This window comes from Anopheles darlingi, chromosome 2 (genome assembly GCF_943734745.1).
Source record: "Anopheles darlingi chromosome 2, idAnoDarlMG_H_01, whole genome shotgun sequence".
NCBI classification, from domain to species: domain Eukaryota; kingdom Metazoa; phylum Arthropoda; class Insecta; order Diptera; family Culicidae; genus Anopheles; species Anopheles darlingi.
In genome coordinates this window covers 82,776,153-82,793,652 of record NC_064874.1, presented here as the reverse complement: position 1 = coordinate 82,793,652, position 17,500 = coordinate 82,776,153, and the positions used below count along the sequence as shown (strand labels likewise).

The window sequence follows — 17,500 nt, the reverse complement described above, 5'->3', positions numbered from 1 at the left end:
ATTATTAGTAAAAGAACAAAAATCGTTTTATTTGTTGTAATGAATGTTGAACCTTTCAAGAGTAGTATGCAACCTTTTGGAATTAATCGAAGTAAACATAGAAACGTTAAGTATTTTTGAACAATCACGTGTCTTACATTTGTTAGTACATTTTGGAATTTTGGAAGCGATTTTCCCGAAACTAGCGTTTTCTAAATCGATGCTCATTTTAGCAGTAAAAGCACTGGGCCAATCCTTTTGAAACTTTGAACGAATTCCCATGAAGTTCTCATTTACAAGCTTTACGCAATTGCCTTTTCATTAGAATTGCTAATACTAATATTTAGAATCTCAAACCAGTGGTTTTGTAAGCAAAATTGTATAAACTAACCTTTTTGCCACTCCCGTTTTCGGAATTTTTAATTAACAATTCATGGAAATATCTGGAGAAACTGTTGAAGAATTTCCCATTTTCCCATCTCAAATGTCGAGCACAATGAACACCACAAAAAGGGGATTTTCGAAGAGATGTTTCCTTGAAATGAATGCTTTGGCGTCATTTTTAAGCAAATATTTCTCAAATTTTAAAATAACATTCTTAATAGATTATATTTTGATATAACATTTAGACAATAAAATAAAGTCTGATGGGTTCGTTTTAAAAAATCCTCAAACAATGAACATTTTTAAATTTCAAATTAATTTAAAGTCTCTCCCGAAATGATGTAAAAGTTACGTCGTCATCGAATCATATGCTCTGCTACCTCCACATGGTAATGGTTTGGTGCAACCGAAGGGAAACCTCTCCAGCAGCAGACTGCAATGTGTCTGTTGGAACGCGCCACAAACCTAAGCCACCGACCAGCGATTTGTAAATATCATCCCGATCTAAATAAACTAGCCCCTACCCCCACCACTTCCACCTCTCCTTCACGCCCTACCTTATCGCCCCGGCAGCAGGGTTTGGCCGTTCCTGGCCATAACAGCCGGCGGTGCCGGGTACCCCGGGGTTCGTGCGATTGCATGCTCATTTGCTGCCGCAGTTTGGACAGTTTCGTGCCTTTTTGAAATTCCTCAGCACGACAGTTCTGCCACAGCACAAACACACTGACACACACACACACACAGAGTGCCGCACTTCCGCTACTCTGGTGGCGTACGGGGGTCTCCGGGCACACATCCTTATTGCTTCCGACCGTCATCACCACCAACCAACCAGCGCGGGGCTCTTCTTCGGGGTCCACCATCACCATCAGGTCGGTGCCGTAAGTCCCGTCCGTCCGGTCCGTGTAGTAAACTCGGAATGGTCCGCGGAAGAAGATGATAAAAAGAGTGAAAGAGCGAGAGAGAGAGAGAGAGAGAGCGAACGAAACAGGGAAAAGTGCAGCGGGAAATCGATTTTCCGCGGTCGCGCGATTTCCTTTCGTGTGCCGGTGGTGGAACGGTGGTACGGCCTCGGGGTCGCCTTTGGTCGCGTGGTTCCGTGATGAGTTGGCATTGTTGTTGTTGTTTTATGGCGGTGCTGGTGGCCAGCACCAGCAACTGCTGCAACCGAACCCGCGTTTCCGGGCTCCAGCCACTACACCGGCTTCCGGTGTCACTGGCCGGCATTACGTTTTGTTTTCCAACGGAGAAAAAAAAAGGAAGAAAAAAGTAGCGTTCCCGCGCGCGCACACCTTTCGCGGCGCCTTTCTCTCCCTCACAAGACAATCTTGAGGCAGATTCTTCGTCCGTTTTGCTGCAACATTGGTGGGAGCAGCAGCTACGAGGTGGAATGCTGCTGCCTGTCCGAACCATGTTCCGTTATGCTCAACTCAATGCTGTGTCCCTCTTCAGCTGTGCAGTTGTATTGCACTTTTGTCTTTTCTCAGTGAAGCATGCAAGACACAGACCGAAGATGATGCAGATTGAAATTCAAACTGCAAGCGAAACACAACATTCTGGAAGGCAAAAAGTAGCATCTCCTGCTCATAATGGTTGTAAGGGGAGGGGAGAGGTGGTTTGTGGAATCGAAGGACACTGCAAGGTGAGTCATGTGAGGCGTCTGAGTGCCCGGCGGGTTACAGCCCCAATTCCCTCCAGAGGCAGCAGCAGGCAGCGGCAGGCAGCACGAAACGGACGGGAACCCAAAAAATGGAGGGAAAATCCGTGTCAAAGCAGTCCGTCGTGTCCTTTGCTTGCGAGGAAGGAGCGAGGGGTGGCTGGTGACAGCTCCAAAATAGAAGAGAAGAGCACGAGCCGAGGTGACGTTACCGTGGCTGTCGTAGGTAGCTTCGATCGTAGTAGCTCATGAGTATCGACGGCTCGATGGCGGGTTTTTTTTACTATGACAACGAGGCAGCAGCGACGCAACATCAAACAAACGCACTCGCCATTGTCGTGGTGGTGGTCAGGTGGGGTGTGGAAAATGGAAAAATCATAATGGATGGGTAAAAATAGAATGCCGCCGCCGAGTGGTCCGCGTACGTCGTGTGGTCTGAGTGCTGGCTTCGTAAGATGAGCGGCCAGGAGAGTCCCCAACGGTCGGTTTTGAGTGCGGAGCACGATGAGCACGAACATCGTGGAGCTTCGTTCGTTGGAGCTCACGCTGGCTTCGTGGGGCCAGCAGCTCTCGAGCCGTAGCTGGTGCTATCAGCCACTTCGGTAGCACCAGCGTCGATGCTGCTGCTGCTGCTGCTGCTGCTAATGACGTGCGTAAGACACGCGATACCATCGAACCAAGATCATCGCTTGGATGGTGAGAGCAAACAAGCGGGGAGGGGTGTGCGTGTGTGTGTGTATGATAGTGACTGCCGGTTTGGATGTTGTTTTAATTTCGAGTAAATCTGTCGGCAAACTTACGGGGCACGCGGCTACGGCGCTACGCCGAAGTGAATTTATGCGGGAAAACTGCCGGGCCTGCGAATCGGTTTGTTTGTTTATGCTAAATCGAATCCGATCGATGGATGGATCGAGCTGATTGGATCGCGCGCCCGCCGCCCGCTCGCTAGCGCTCGTTGTGAATGAAGCATGATAAATAAACGATTGCTTCGATCGTTGCTAGGTGAGCATGATGTTGATGAGGGTGATTGGTGATTAGCGCTAGTTAGCTTAACTGTTATTGGAATACTGGAATTACCAGAACTTTAACTGGTTTTTGTGGGTTCGAGTGGCCTCTGCATATCGTTTTGTTGCTCCAATTTCTATATTTTACTCTGAAGCTATTGTTGGCTCTCGAGTAGAAAAGACTCCCACGGACGCACTTAGTCGGATCGTGCACCCGCTTTGTTGTGCGTCTTACTCATTCATATTCACCAACCACCACCCTCCACGTGCTGTCTGGTGTTGCGAGGGCGTCCAAGGCAGGTTGCCCCACTGTGGCAATCGGATCTCGCAAGCCCTCGGTGGTGGTGGTGCAGGAGATCAGCTGGAGATCGGATCGGAATATGGTAGTCAAGCCATTCCAGCTCCATTCGACCGTAAGCAGCGCCGCGTTTTGAATAATTGTCGTGCTCGTGGACGTCGTTGCTGGCTGCGTTGTGTGCTGCACCATTTAAACCGTTAAGTGGGTGGTGGCTAGTGGCATGCAACCGGCACGCAATAACAACAACAACAACAACCTTGAGACCCACATGTGCATGGAAGCGGTGCAGCAGCAGCAGCAGCAGCAGCATCCAGCGAACGAAAGCAAATGAATGACGCGGTTGCGGCGGTTGTAGAGCTTTGTCTTCCAAGTGTAAACAACCAGATTTATTTACTTTCTCCCTCTGTCTCGCTCTCTCTTTCTCTATCTCTCTCTCTCTCTTATCCCCTTTTCTTCAATTCTCTCTTTATCATCTACTCGACACGCGCTTCTACCACCTGCTTGCTGCAGCATCAGCAGCAGCATCGAACATCGGACATCGGTACACACCCTTTCTCGCTATATTCCCTTCTAGCCCCCCCAACAAAGGGGTGGGTGTGTGCCGGACGTAAGCATGCCGCCCTCGATGATCGTCGTTCGATGCTCTCAACCGACCGACCGACCGACCGCGCCGCGTGTTCGCCGTCGGTGTCGTCGTCGTCGGTTCGTCGGTTGGTTGCTCTGACTGAGTGGCCCACCACGAGGCACGATAAACACCCGAAGCGCTGTCTTCAGTGCCCGATCTCGTACGGTCCAACTCGTAGTTTTTCCGTCGTACCGTCGCAGTTCTTCTGTCGGAATCGGTTCGAACGGTCGTTCGTCGTATAGTTCTTCTGTCGGAATATCGGTTCGATCGGTTTATCACAAAAATGTATGTTTTTTTTGCGAGGAGGGCGGGCCAGCGTGTGTGTGTGTGTGCGGTGTAAAGCATAAATTTAGAAAAAATGCCCCAAAAGTAGCGGCATGGCGGGGGGGGGGGGGGGTTGTCCGCGTTTTGTGGTGATACGAAAACGCGCTGCGGAAAATGATGTGGGAATGTGACTCGGCAGGGATCATCCTGCTCCTCGCACGTGCTAATGAGTGCGTGTATGCGTGTGTGTGTACGCGTGTGTGAACGTTGTCCCCGTGCTCCCTTAGGACAGGCCACCCATATTTTCCCGCTTGTTGTCCATTCATCAAGTTTCGAGGCGGCTTTTTCTTCGTCTTCGAGTTTTCACATCGTTTTTCTTTGCCTCACCCTTTATCCGTTTTTTTTGTTGTCTGCTGCTAAACGATCATCATTTCGCGCCAATCAATTCGTCACACGCCGGGGGGGGCGGAGGGTTTTTGAGGGAGGTTCAAATGGCCGCCGGTTACAACCGTCAAACAGTTGCTGGTCACGACGACGACGACGACGTCGTGGTCTTCGCGGTCGCGGTTGTTACACAACAAACACCACCACGCTTTCCGTTTTACGCAATAGAAAAACTCCGATGCGGAGCAGATTGGAGGGAAAAACCAAGCGCGCGATCGCCCGAGTTCAGCAGAGAGTGTTGGACTGAAGGGTTTTGCTCCAAATTCCGTCAAAATACCCGAAAAGCCAACCCTACAGACAGTCTGCGAAGCTTAGCAGAGGAAGGAAAATTCGCTCGCTTTTCCTCGTATCGCATGCTCTGGTTGAGGACCTTCCAAGAAGCGCAATCCGTGATGCACTGAACGCCCAGAGCGGACAACGGAATTCATCGTCGTCGTCGTCGTCACCGTTCGATCGAACGGTGCAATCCGCGGTCTGTCGTGAGTGAAAGTAATTTCTGTTGTTCCACTTCCGCCGTGCACGAATTGTATTGTGTGCTCCCGGCAAAAGTGCTCGAGAATTCGTCCTGGTCCCTGGTCTCCCTGGTATGCACCGCCGGTAGCACACCGATTGTGAAGTACGTGGATCGTGATTGTGTGATCCTTTGCCGGCACCAGAAGGGCACAATAACAAGCAGCAGCAGTAGCAGAAGAAGAAGGTGTCGTAGCGTAGCGTTGTGCTCCGTGGCCCGCGGTCTTGCCTTTACATTCTAATTTCTGCCGTGTGCCTTCTGTGCCGTGTGTGTGTGTGTTCTCGGAGGAAAGAAACCCGGAGGAAAGCCAGGAAGGAAAGGAAACGGGGTGTGAAACAAGGTGGAGCGTAAATAACAATCGTGTGTGCAGCCCGTACTGCTGCAGAGAGTGACTGCATCGCCGTGCAGTGGCCTTGCTGGCCAAGCCGGCTGGCTACACGGCACTACGTCGCCATCACCATCGTAATCCTGCTGCTCCTGGTACACCTCGTCGTCGTTGCAGTCGTTGCAGTCGTTGCAGTCGCCATATCCTGCATTGCACGTGGGGCCCGCGTTCGTTCGGCAAAAAGTAATCAAACGTTCCATTACAATTCGTTTTCCCCTTTCTTTTCAATTTCCCTGCATCACTCCACTCCACTTCGTGAACTAGTATTTACGTCCGCTTTTGGAAGGCTAGCTGCAGTACGTTGTTCTTGGTTCTTCAACGATCCCTTTCGCGAAGGTTGGCTCTTTGGCGTGTGTTTCCGAATGAAGCGAATTTCCACCAAATTTAACTTCAAACGAAGCGCCGCAAACGTACGACATGGTGCACGTGGTCCCGTGGCGGGATTAATTGTCAAAACTGTGTGGCCACCGCCGCCGCCAAGTCTTCGATAATCGAACACGGATGCTCAGGTCGAACAGTTTGGCACCGGGTTGGCATCGGGTTTATGTAAACCGGAAATCGGGGAAGGCCTTTCCCTGGTCTGTTGCCGTTGCACGACCAATCAGTCGCAGGCGGCATCGCCGGCAGCGCGTGATGTTTGATTTAGATCGTTTTTAGCGTGGCCATCGCTGTGGTGGTGGTGGTGATGGTGAAGAAAGTGAAAATCGAAGGGAAGTCAACCACCATCATGCCGCGCTCCTCGTCTGCCGTCGTTGGACGAATGGATTGACATTTAGGGCCAGTATCTGCGTCACTCGCCTCAGGGGTGCGTCCCTTTCCCACATTGGTGCTGGACAAAACATTACATAACGGATGTCGCGTGTTCTTGCCGTGCACTCCGTGCCGCAGTCTGGTCGAAACCGAATCCTTGTGAGCCTAGGGAAAGGACAAAGTTCTCGCTGCTACCGAGGATCCGGTTGCTTATCGGTGTAAACGGTGTTGCTGTGATGCTTTAATTTCTTCCGCGAATGTTTCTGGTAGCAACCACCAGCACTTCGACGAGACGACGACGACACCTTTCAGTAGGCCTTTGCTAGCTCACCAGCTTAACACACGTGACAACCGACACTGGGATCAGGGAGAGAGCGTACCGAAGTCGAAGGATTAAGACGACGACCGTGTTGTTGGTTCCGGTGCCCGTATTTAGGTGCGGCTGTTCCGGTGCAAATTATTCTTTCCCGGGGATTATGCATCAGTAGCCGGTGGCCTCAGAGTCCCCTTGAAAGGCTCTGAGCTGCAAAACGAATAGGCATCTAGACGGTTGGTAGGGTATTTGTTGACTTTTCCTTATCAACGGTGAATGGGGCGCGAAAAAGGAGGATCTGTTGTGACTGTGCCTCCTTCAGGTCAGCGATTGCCAGCCGATGCATGATCGAGCAGATTCGATAAGCGGACCTCCCTTTCCCCCGTCTCTCGCTCTCTCTGCATCTGGGCCTCGAAATGAGAAGGTGACTGGACTGCGGCTGGAGTTAGTCCGGCTTGTTACGGTGAAAGTGCCGCGATTCGCGCGATTCGTTTCATTACAAAATGCGCAATCCGCCGTCACCGCCGCCGCCGCCGGCGCCTCTGGCCATCTAACACCTAATCCACCCAAGAGGTGCGGTGTCGTAGAGACACCGCCTGCCTCTCGCCGCCATCGAGAAGGTGATGTTGGCGCGTGCTACTAGCGAAAGTTCGTTCGCTTTGTTAGTTTTTTGCTGGTTTTACTGATCGATCGCGGCGTGCTGCTGAAGTACACGACGCCCATGTCTCGGGACGCTTCTCGCTTATTATTGGGCTTCACAAAAATGTCAGCAATCTCACTCTCTTTTTATCCAGAGGTTCGCGAGCTCTCGCCTCGCGTTCAAGCGTAACCGCTGCGCCGCGTGTAACGGCGCGCAAAGGTGTTGTTTTTGGCTGGCTCGAGAGGCGTCGCCCTAGAGAGAGAGAGAGAGAGAGAGGGAAAGGGGGGTAGATGATGGTTGAGCAGATGGCCCCAGCATGGGCCTCTGCTGTGTCCGCCATTTGGAGGAACCAAAGTGAAACATCGTGCCGCGACGGTTGTTGTATCCGCGAGGTTCGAGACCGACCGTCTCGCACCGTGTACGCGTGTGCACAGTTGCATTTGGATAATTGATGTTAAATGTTTGGCCAAACAGCATATGGGGCGTAGAGGAGTGGGGCATGATCTGTTCCACTGTCTCGCCGCACCACTGGCCGCTGTTACATGCATGCAACACACGCTGCTTTGGCTGCTGCCGTTGATGGATTTCGATCTCGTTCGTTGTTGCCTGGCGGCTGGCCTACTGTATGTGCGGCATTTTCCTTCTTTCGGGGGGTGGTGCGATGCTTGGTTGTTGGTGTTTGAATATTTTGGAATTTTCTATTTACACTCCAGCAGCAGCCGCAGCAGCAGCAACACTTTGCGACGTTGATGACTTTGTTTCACTCTCGGGGGTTTTCGTTGCTGCCATTACTTTTACTCTCGTTCGTGGATGCGAGTGCGTAGAGCACTGTCGAGTGGCCTTTTCGTCTTATTCGTCACTGACCCAACTCCGGAGAGTGCTGCTTACGCAAACCGTTCGCGCACTCTTCTGGACTCTTCTTCTGGGTTGCTCCGTTTTATAGCAGCTACTTCACAGTTCATCTTCGATCGACTACTACTTCGAGCGTCGTGTGCGTTGCGATGATGCGGTTTGGAAGACGAAAATCACGAAAACTAGGTAAGCGAGAGTATGGTTGTTGTTGTTGTTGTTGTTGCTGCAGATGCGCGGCCGCGCGTTGCAACAGCGCAACACCATAACCTATTGCTTGGAACGGAGATTAATAGTCCCCCCCCGCGTTCGTCCGGCTCTGACCTCTTGGTGATGGTGAACCGGTAGCAGCATCGTGGCCCCACTCGACAGACAGCGACAGAAACCCAGTGCGTGCAATCTCCAGGGCATTGAAATTCGAACAAACGGCTAAAGAATGGCTTCTCATAATTACCTCAGCATAAATAAACGGAATAGATATGCACGGTGTCGTCGTCGTCGCCATCTTCGATCGCTTGATGCTAACTTTTAAAATATAAAATATCGAAACGTGTTTTTTTATCGTTGCATGCCGCTCCGTGTCAAGATGAGGCGAGGATAAATCCGCGCTAATCACGCGGGGCCCATCACGGGCACAAAAATAAGGGGCTGTCAGGGTGCAAAATATGTTATTGATGAGCCCTGTCTTGGCGTGCTGAATGTGCGAGAACGTCGAGTCCGAGGTATAACCTTGGAGAAACCCTATTCGATTTGAAAACACCACCACCACCAGCGACACCAATCAGCGAGGCCAGAATGGTGTGTTGTGCAAAAGCATTGACCTTCTGGTGCTCTGGAGGCTTTCCGTTTTCAAAACTCTCCACCCCGCGTGGTGTAGAGCCTCCGTTCGTCCGTCCGTCCGTCCGTCTGTCGATAGAAGATCGATGTTTTTAGGCGATGTTAGACGTGCGCTAAGCCAGCGATGGCGCGCGTTGATGACTTGGCGCGCGCAGGGCACAAAAAGGCTGACGGCGTGATTTGAGGTGAGGTGACCCGCAGATATGCTTGAAGGTAGCAGCAGCAGCAGCAACAGCAGCGTCAGTAACATCGCGCTAGCGATGATGTCATGCCGCTGATGCTGGGGATGACCCGCGGGTGCACGATTACGAACAGCGCCGGTCGAGCGAGGCAGAGATGGAGAAGTGGCCGTGGTGGCTCCGGTGGTAGCCAAACCAATCATCCGCGCCGGGCTTACGTGGCTTATCTAATGACTTTTGGGACGCGCCGCGTCACCTTTCTCTCTCTCTGGCCCCGTGGGAGTTGCGAAAACGGGCGTTTGATGTTCGTTCTGTTTTTCCCAGCCCTGCCATATTCTCAGCAGCATCATCATCATACGCCCTCGCGCTGTTACAGAACGCTCCATAATCGCGTGATACGCAATCGCTTCGTTTATTGTTTCGTGCAGCATCAACAGGCTGTGTGAGACAACAGAAAAAGGGAGGAAAAATCGCGCAAAATTTGCTCGCCGCCTCACGGAGGGAATCTTCGGGGGAGAGAGAGAAGGGCCATCATCATGACGTGCGGATAGTCGCGTGTGCGTGCACTTTATTGGTTTTAATTTCGTGCTCTCGGTCGTGCAGACTCTCTGGAAGGGTTTCTGGATCGAAAGGGAAAGCTCCCATTAAATGGGGAGTTTCAGTTATGTTATGGGGCTCGCTCGCTCGCTGCATAATGCTGCGCGCATCGAGAAAACGGGGCCAACGGCGCAGCAGCAGCAGCAGCAGCATCACCGAACCGAGCACAGCGTTGCATGCAGCGCGATGCGAAGACGTTAAAGACAAAACGGGGAAAACATCGTAGATTTAGAGAGAAATCATAAAAAAGGCCAGCCTACCAATCAGCCGTGAGTCAGATGGAAATTGGTTATAAAGTAGCCCGCGACGCGCCTACGGGGGCCCTTCCAATGTCCAGATAGACCAGTGTCGTAGTGTCATATATCGACACACACCGAGACGACAACAAAGCGTAAGATTTGGAGAATGGTGGTGGTGCTCCAGCAAAGCGCACATGGCGTGACACAAGAGCGCGAGCGCGCACGATGTCGCCATGTCCGCCCCGCCAATAGATAGATAGGGTCGGTTGGTGTGGAAGGGTTTTTTTTTTCGTTCGAATAAAATCCGTTCAATCAAAGTTCGAGACGTGGCCACCACTAAAAAAGGGAAAGTAGCCTGGTGTGTGTGTGTGTGTGTGTGTCCCTTAAGCTCGCTCGCGGGGATATCGTTGTCTCGGTGTCGCCTCATCGCCGTCGTCGCGCGAGAATTTCATAACTCCAAAGCCCAACCTTTTGTGGGGGACGTCTGCCTAGCGGGGGGAGGGGAGAAAACAGGAACGGATGCCAGCAGCTTTCGAGAAGAAGACGCGCAACGCAGCGATAATTAATGATAAAGGGTTTTTATTTTCGGCGGGTTTCTTTCCCTTTTCGGTGGCCGCCCTCCGCCGTTACCGGTTTTTCGGTGCATCGCAGCCTGTCACGCGACCAGTCCAGTGGCACCGTAAAGGCGTGCATCATCGTGCCGTTGCCCTATAAACGGTTTGGAGTTTGATCCGGGAGGAGAGACAAAAAAAAACAAAACGTTACAAAACGGTGTCGTAAGCGAGTGTCTCCGAGATCGCATTTATCATAATGGAAGGGGATCTATTAAATTGGCGGCATCGGTTGCAGTCGCTTTCAGCGGATCCGAAAACAAGGACCGTTCGTGTTTTGGTGGCATTCTTTATGCAGCTCACTAGCGGCAGTCCACCCTCGGTCGGGGTGATGAATGTGGTGACCATATTTCGATTAAAAGTCATGCTAATGGATCGTTCGAGAATTGTTGCTGCTGGACGAAATTGCGACGAAATGCGCGCTGCGTCGTGGAGCCGCGTTGATTTATGTCTCATTAAATTTATGAGCATAACGGGAAGGAGGAGGAGGAGTAGTGGTGCGTGGGTGCTTGTTACACATTTTTCCATATCTTTCCAGCCCTGCACCACCTCCACCAATAAGGCCCATTGTGTCGTCTCCGTCGTCTCTGGGCTAGTAGGTTTCGTCACACCGCCATTTACGTCTCGTCTATTCGGCTTCTCGTTGTTGATTGTTAAGTGGTTCGATGATGAGAACCAGGGCCCGGGGGCGAGGGGAGGTGCCGAGCCCGATGATGCATGATCATGCATGACGTGAGCAATTATGAATTGAAATAATGGATCCGAACATGAACTGCTGTTGCGCCTCGTTGCGGAGGTTCGCATGATGTTCGGTTTACTTGTGCAACATATTCCTCTCCCTCTTGGTTTATGCTTCTCAAATTGGCATCGAGATATTGAATTGTTCATCCGGAGCTTTATGCTGGAGACCGCTTGCTGTGCTTGCTGGTCGAGAGTCTCCCGTGTAATCGTGTTAATTGACACGTTTTGAGGGCGCGCGCGTACATCTTCCGCCATTACGCACGATGATACGGCGATTCTGGCGACTGGTGTTGTCCGGAGAAGTACCTCTTAAACGTGAGGCCGTTTTACCGCTTTGAAGCATGGAATATGTTGGCGAGGAACCGGAATCGGAATGCAAATCATCGTCCACATTCCGCAAACAACACCCGTGAGTACGAAGGGAAGCCGAGGGCACACTTCAAGGCCGGCCGGCAAATCGACACATTCCTTCCTCTCTCTCTACATACGGTACGGTGCTCTTCAATATCCTTTTGAAAGTAGCATTCCATGTAAGGAAGGACTTATGCATGGAACGGTATTAGAGGCACTAGACACACCTCTCTCTCTTCGGGCCGGCTCGATTCGAGCAGCGAGCAAAGTAGTAGTGCCCACTTGCTTGCTGCTGTAAGAGCCCTCGAGCCCTGCGGTGCAAGATCCGGTCTCTGCAACGGGAAAAGCGGGAAAAAAATCATTTTCACAACCCCGTCCCCAACTGCCGGTCGAGATTTGTTTTCTTTGATTTGATGCTGCAACCGAAATATGCAATCGAAACGGTTACCCAGCTATCGATGTCACCATCATAGGCCTCGAGGCGATGGCCCGCACCGTCTCGTCGTCGTCGTCGTCGTCGTCGTCGTCGTCGTCGTCGTCGTCGTCGTCGTCGTCGATCAAGTACGAAGAGACGGTGAGGAACGGGACGAGTCCAGAAAAGGATAGGTTTTGAGTTTTCGATTTCCTGCACATCCGGTTCCCCGGAGGCTTCTAGAGGGTGGAGAGGGATACACGATAATCGGCGCGCTCTGTGCAACAGAAGTGCGACTAGAGTCTGGAACGTGTGGCGAATGTCAACAAACGGAACACCGTACCCGTGGCCGATCCTAGAATCCTCCACGTTTGTGAGTAGCTGAACTGGCATGTCCGCTCGAAGTCGATTTGGAATCGATACGATGGCCCCCCGGCGGGGTGGTAGACTTGAACATCCGCTACGCCAACGATTGTGGCCGACATCATCTTCTTCGTCTCTTCGTGTGTGATAGTTTTGTTTTCTGAAATTGATTCCTTCCGACGCGGTGTTTGAAAGTCGTCTAGGGGAATACATTTGAATACTAGTTTGGACTTTGACATATACTTGCCATTTGCATCCGCGGATAGTACCGACTGCAGATTGCTCCACAAAAAAACAAGACTCCAAATGGAATTCGTTTTTCATCCTGAGGTCTATAAGTTCTGTCGCGCCATTTGTTTGGTAAGGCCTCTGAGTGTTCGTATCGATGGCGATTGCTTCCTTTTGCGGCCATCTACTCGTTGCTTCCACTGTAACTGATGAGCAGAGATTAACGGGTACAAGTGCAGTATGTGTAAGCAGTTGACATACTCGCCCCATTGGATTCCCTCTGCCACCCATCAGAGTAAGCTTTGGTCTCCTAAGCTAAGCTTGGAACCATGCTCATGCCGTGTGTGTGCATTCGTTTTCTCTGTCTCTCTCTAATCCTTCGTTGATAAATGGCATCCTCTGATGAACAAGCACCACTCGGTGCTGAGGTGGTTTAGCCTCACGTTCCGGTCGCTTGCCGGGCTAAGGGCGCTTCCGAATTGAAGTCGTAACCGGGCTAAAGAGACCGAAACCGAACATGTGGCAATGGTTGTGACGACGACGCCGACGTCACGCCACGAAGTAGGGAATGGGGTTCGCGATTCCCGTAGGCGCGTACCGTTATGCAAGCTTCTCCCGGTTTGTGTCTCTCCGCCGGTCTGGACCGGAGCGCCGGATCCGTTCACTTTTCGTTCACCCTTCTACACCGACCTGCACGTCGAGACGAATATCTGTCTGGCTGGTCTGGCGATGCCGAATTGACGCGGCGGCCTTCCTTTCGTTGCGTTGCTTTCGTACGTAGACTTCACGGGGGAGAGTTTTTTTTTCTTCGTATGCTACGTGGAATGTACTTTCGCCGCTCTAGATTAGACAGACAAGGCTGCGATGTATGCAAAGCGCGAGCGCGAGCGCGCGCCCGTGTTTTGACAGACTACTCTGTTGGGATTGTCATGACTTGGCGGTGACTTGTTGGTGCGGGATTCGAATGATGGATTCAGCCAGCTTTGATGTAAGCCAGTGTTTCGGTCACCATGACCAAGACCAAGAGCAAGCTCACCCGGGGTGACTTTGATGCAAACTTGGCGTTAGCTCTCCCCGGGGTCGTAGCTAGCTGCTCGCGGCTTTATTCGCGTGTGGTTCTATTCAACGAACACAAAGCACATATAGCAAATAGGTGCAGCTTCTGGAATATGTTTTCGTTGTTTTGTCGTGTCATGTGCGCGGCTGATGTCTCCAGCCCCCCACCAATGCTACCACCAGAAGGGTGAGTTTCCTGTTTTATGACCGATCTCTCGGGCTCACACGAGGGAATTCATCAACGGAACGGAGACTACTGCTGCCTGGCTACTCGTGCTCGTTCGCCGGTGTGCTCGTGCAATAAAATATTAGACCTCCCCCTACCGTTCCCACCACCCCCTTTTTCTCACCCTCCAACGTACACTGAAGCTCGCCCTGCCTAGTGCTTGCCGTTTTAGCTTTGATATGGAGACGAGCAACACGAACCGTGTGTCTGAGAGGGACAACACCGTGCGCCGGTGGTCGGTCATCTTCGTAGTCGAGCCAAAAATGTATTTATTGCTGCTGGCTCTGGGAGTGACCGTGTGGCCGCGCCATACTCACGCGCCAGCCAAGCCCCAGGCCAGGCAAGCGACAGAAGGACGGGGGAAAAAAGCGGAAGAAGAAATACCAACATCACCTTAATTCCTGACCATCCTTCTTTATTGCATCGTTTATCTTGAAGAATTTACCAGCTTCTTCATCTTGCGGATGGAACGAACGGGGCGAGGCAGCCCGGGACGATGACATCAGCCGGGCGCTACCACCACCATACCATACTCGCAACCCGCGTTTTCGCCGCGAAGATTAGAGGTGACCAACGCTACAGTGTAGCTTTCCGAAGGCAGACAGACAGCCGGGCGAGGCAGGATACGGACAGGATCCACAATCTGTCTGTGTGTTGGCGCGAGGTGAAGACGAACAGCAACTTGTTTCGTACATCATTTGGCGTTGTCGGCATAAATCCTGCCGGTACGAGCGACCGGTGGAACGCCGTGAAGAGCGGAAAACAGGTGCTCGCTCCTCCAACGGTGAAGTACATCCTGCGGCGAGTCATCCACGGAGTTTGGTGAGAGGGAAAGAGCGAATGAAATCCTTCCTAACGCCACGCACAGGGATACGCAACAGAAGCAGCTAAGAGCTTGCTAATCTGGTGTCGTTTCGCCGGGACCATCTCGCGGACCATGTCCTGGTGGTGGTGGTACCCCACTCGGCTCTGCCCCTGCCGTCACTGTTAACTGCCGTAAAAAGATATTTTTGGCAATGATGGTACTGGTGCGCCACCACCACCACCAACAATCCAGCGGATTGATGCTTGCAGAGTGGTGCTAGTGCGCGGTGGCGCTGGCGGTGGGATTCCCGGTGAATTCGTTTCGGATTTTATTGCGTTTCGTTTGTTTTCGTTCCCTCTCTCTCTCTCTTTCTTGCGTTTTCTGGCCCATTCTTTGACTCTCCGTAAGCCGGAGGATACCTTTTCGGCCGTATCGTGCCCATCACGGCCGGTGTGTGAGGTCTTAATCCTGGTGAGGTGGATTTGGTGCGATCCGCCTCGAGTTTCTCGGTTGTAAGAGTCAATCCTTACGCCCGCACACCCCGCGCGCGTGTGCTTCAATTCTCGGGTTCGCGAGGTTTTTTCGGTTTTTATTTCCCTCGATAAAACGAAATCACTGTTCTTTTTTTTATGTTTTCGGACTGTCATATCGTGGCGGTGGCGCTGCTTAGAGTGCTTCGAGTCCACGATTGACGCATCACCGATAGAGCTATTTCCGATGTCTCTCAAGGCCAGCGCGACACCAGTGGAGGGAAAGAAGAGCCACGGGTTCACACGGTTGGAATGTGGGGTCAGAGGAGGGGCAGAGGTCCCAAACTCTTCTCGCAATCGCGCGCAATCCTCATCCGTTGTATAGACAAACACAACCGCGGTCAAGCAGCGCATCCACGCTGATTGTGCGTCTGTTCGTTCGTTCGCTGTTTGTTGTGATTCCTCTGCTCTTCCGACGGAACTTGCTCGCAGCAATTAACCCGACCCCCCGAACTCATCGTCGTCGTCGTCGTTCGTCTTCGCGACGCTCGACTGAGTCGATCCGGCCAACATGCTGCCGCCGTGCGCCGCCGTTGCCAAGGTCATAAGTTATGTAGAATATCAAATTTAAGCGAACGAACGAACGGAACGAGAGAAAACAAGCGAGCAAAGAGCAGCGAATCCCTCGGCAAACGATGGAGAGAGGGTCTTTAAAGAACCGTTCCCCGGTACCTTCGACTAATTTAACTTGTGAAGCCATTAATTCAGGTTTTGGTGCGCCTTAAGAGCATCACTTCGTCGTCGTCGTCGTCGTCGTCGTCGTCGTCGTCGTCGGTTTCATTTAGTCGCAACCATCGTCATCATGATCGTGGTCTTGCAACACCATTTCCTTATTGTCGTCTTGCTCGTGGTGGATGTAGTCATCATCATCCCAGCAATATAGCATTCAGAATGTGTTAAACAGCAAATGATGACGACTCAATGGTGCTCAGAGAGAAAAGGGCACATCTCAAAACACAGTATTTCGCAGAAAATGCGTCCGCACTCGGCCATTACTGTGGTGGTACGCTGGTTGAATCCGTGTTCGCTCCGGTGAGCCATCAAACCAGGATGCTGAGCTTTCGTATCCAAGTCGCGGTTGTAACCGTACAGTTACTATAGAAACCTGTGTTTCTATAGCAGATCTTCCATAAAAGCATCATTAGAATCATGGTCTAGAGGCAGCTAGGGCCAGTAATGACAATCTCCCTGGTAGCAGGCTTCCGAAACCCACCGCAGATCATTTAATTAGTACAGCTTTTGACGTGGCTTCACATTAAGACAGGCGCATCACGAAGATGCACCAGTCCGAGGGTCAGTTCCTCTCTGCTGACAGCCTGCAGACCTTTTCGTGAGGGCACTTGTTGTGTTCTGCATTGCATTGCCGACTAAAAACAAAATGAAATCCAGATCTCGACTCAACGTCACCGACAAAAAGCAACAACAGTAACAGTGTTTAAAGTGGCGTTAAATGAGGTCAGACCCCACCCGGACCAGATGGAAGATTGCATTTTCAGTGGGAAAGGCGGGTGTTCTCTAGCGACCCCTTTTTTTCGGAGGGCGACGCTTTCCCATTGGACCATTGGCTCTCTTCTGGAGGAGAGCGGGCGCGCGGGGGGTTTAGACATTAATTAAAAGAAATCAAGTTCGGCGCATCCATTGCCGCCCGCCGCCGCTCTACACGTAGATCGGCTCATTAGACGATGAATGGAAAGCGAGTGGCCTCCGTCCGAGGTGTTCCTTCCCTTCCCGGCAATTTGTTGTTAGCAGCGGAAAGCATAAAGCGCCCGCTCCCCCATTTGTCCTTGACCCATCGGCATCCGCCGGCACCGGTACGACATGGATCATCCTTGTCGGAGGCTTGATGGTCCCAACAGTGAAAGAAGAAAAAGGCCGAGAATGGCGTGGCTGCAAGCAACTTGTGGCAGAAAGCCACCAGAAAGCTGGCAGGCTGGCTGGCAGCGTGCCAACTACTCTCTGCACGTGGTGTTGTGTATCGTCTTACGCGGGGAAACTGTTTCGAAGTCAATTACCACCATTAGCGCAGGGGCGGCTTGCCATGGGGCCCGGTACTTGATACTGCATCTCGTTATGCTGCAACGAGGATGCCGCCTTTTTGGTGCAAGACTCTGCCGCCCACGGATCGATATGCCGGTACTGCTGCTGCTCAGTTGTTTTTGGTAAACATTCCAGATAAAAGAATCTCGAGTGTTCAATCGGATCGAATCCAGGGAGGTTGGCTG

At 51.9% G+C, this 17,500-nt stretch overlaps 1 protein-coding gene across 4 annotated transcripts in view; it reads left to right on the top strand.

Moving 5' to 3' along the window:
- LOC125960197 (pseudouridylate synthase RPUSD2-like) overlaps positions 1–17,500 on the top strand; it is a 200,352-nt gene that overhangs the window by 33,569 nt on the left and 149,283 nt on the right. For 3 of the 4 annotated variants that reach the window (XM_049693438.1, XM_049693437.1, XM_049693439.1), the window contains exon 1: positions 4,161–4,232. The exons of the other annotated variant lie outside the window; for it this stretch is intronic. The gene's annotated coding sequence lies outside the window, so the exon portion shown is untranslated. Of the gene's footprint in view, positions 1–4,160; positions 4,233–17,500 lie in introns of those variants that run through there. 4 annotated transcript variants of the gene reach the window in all.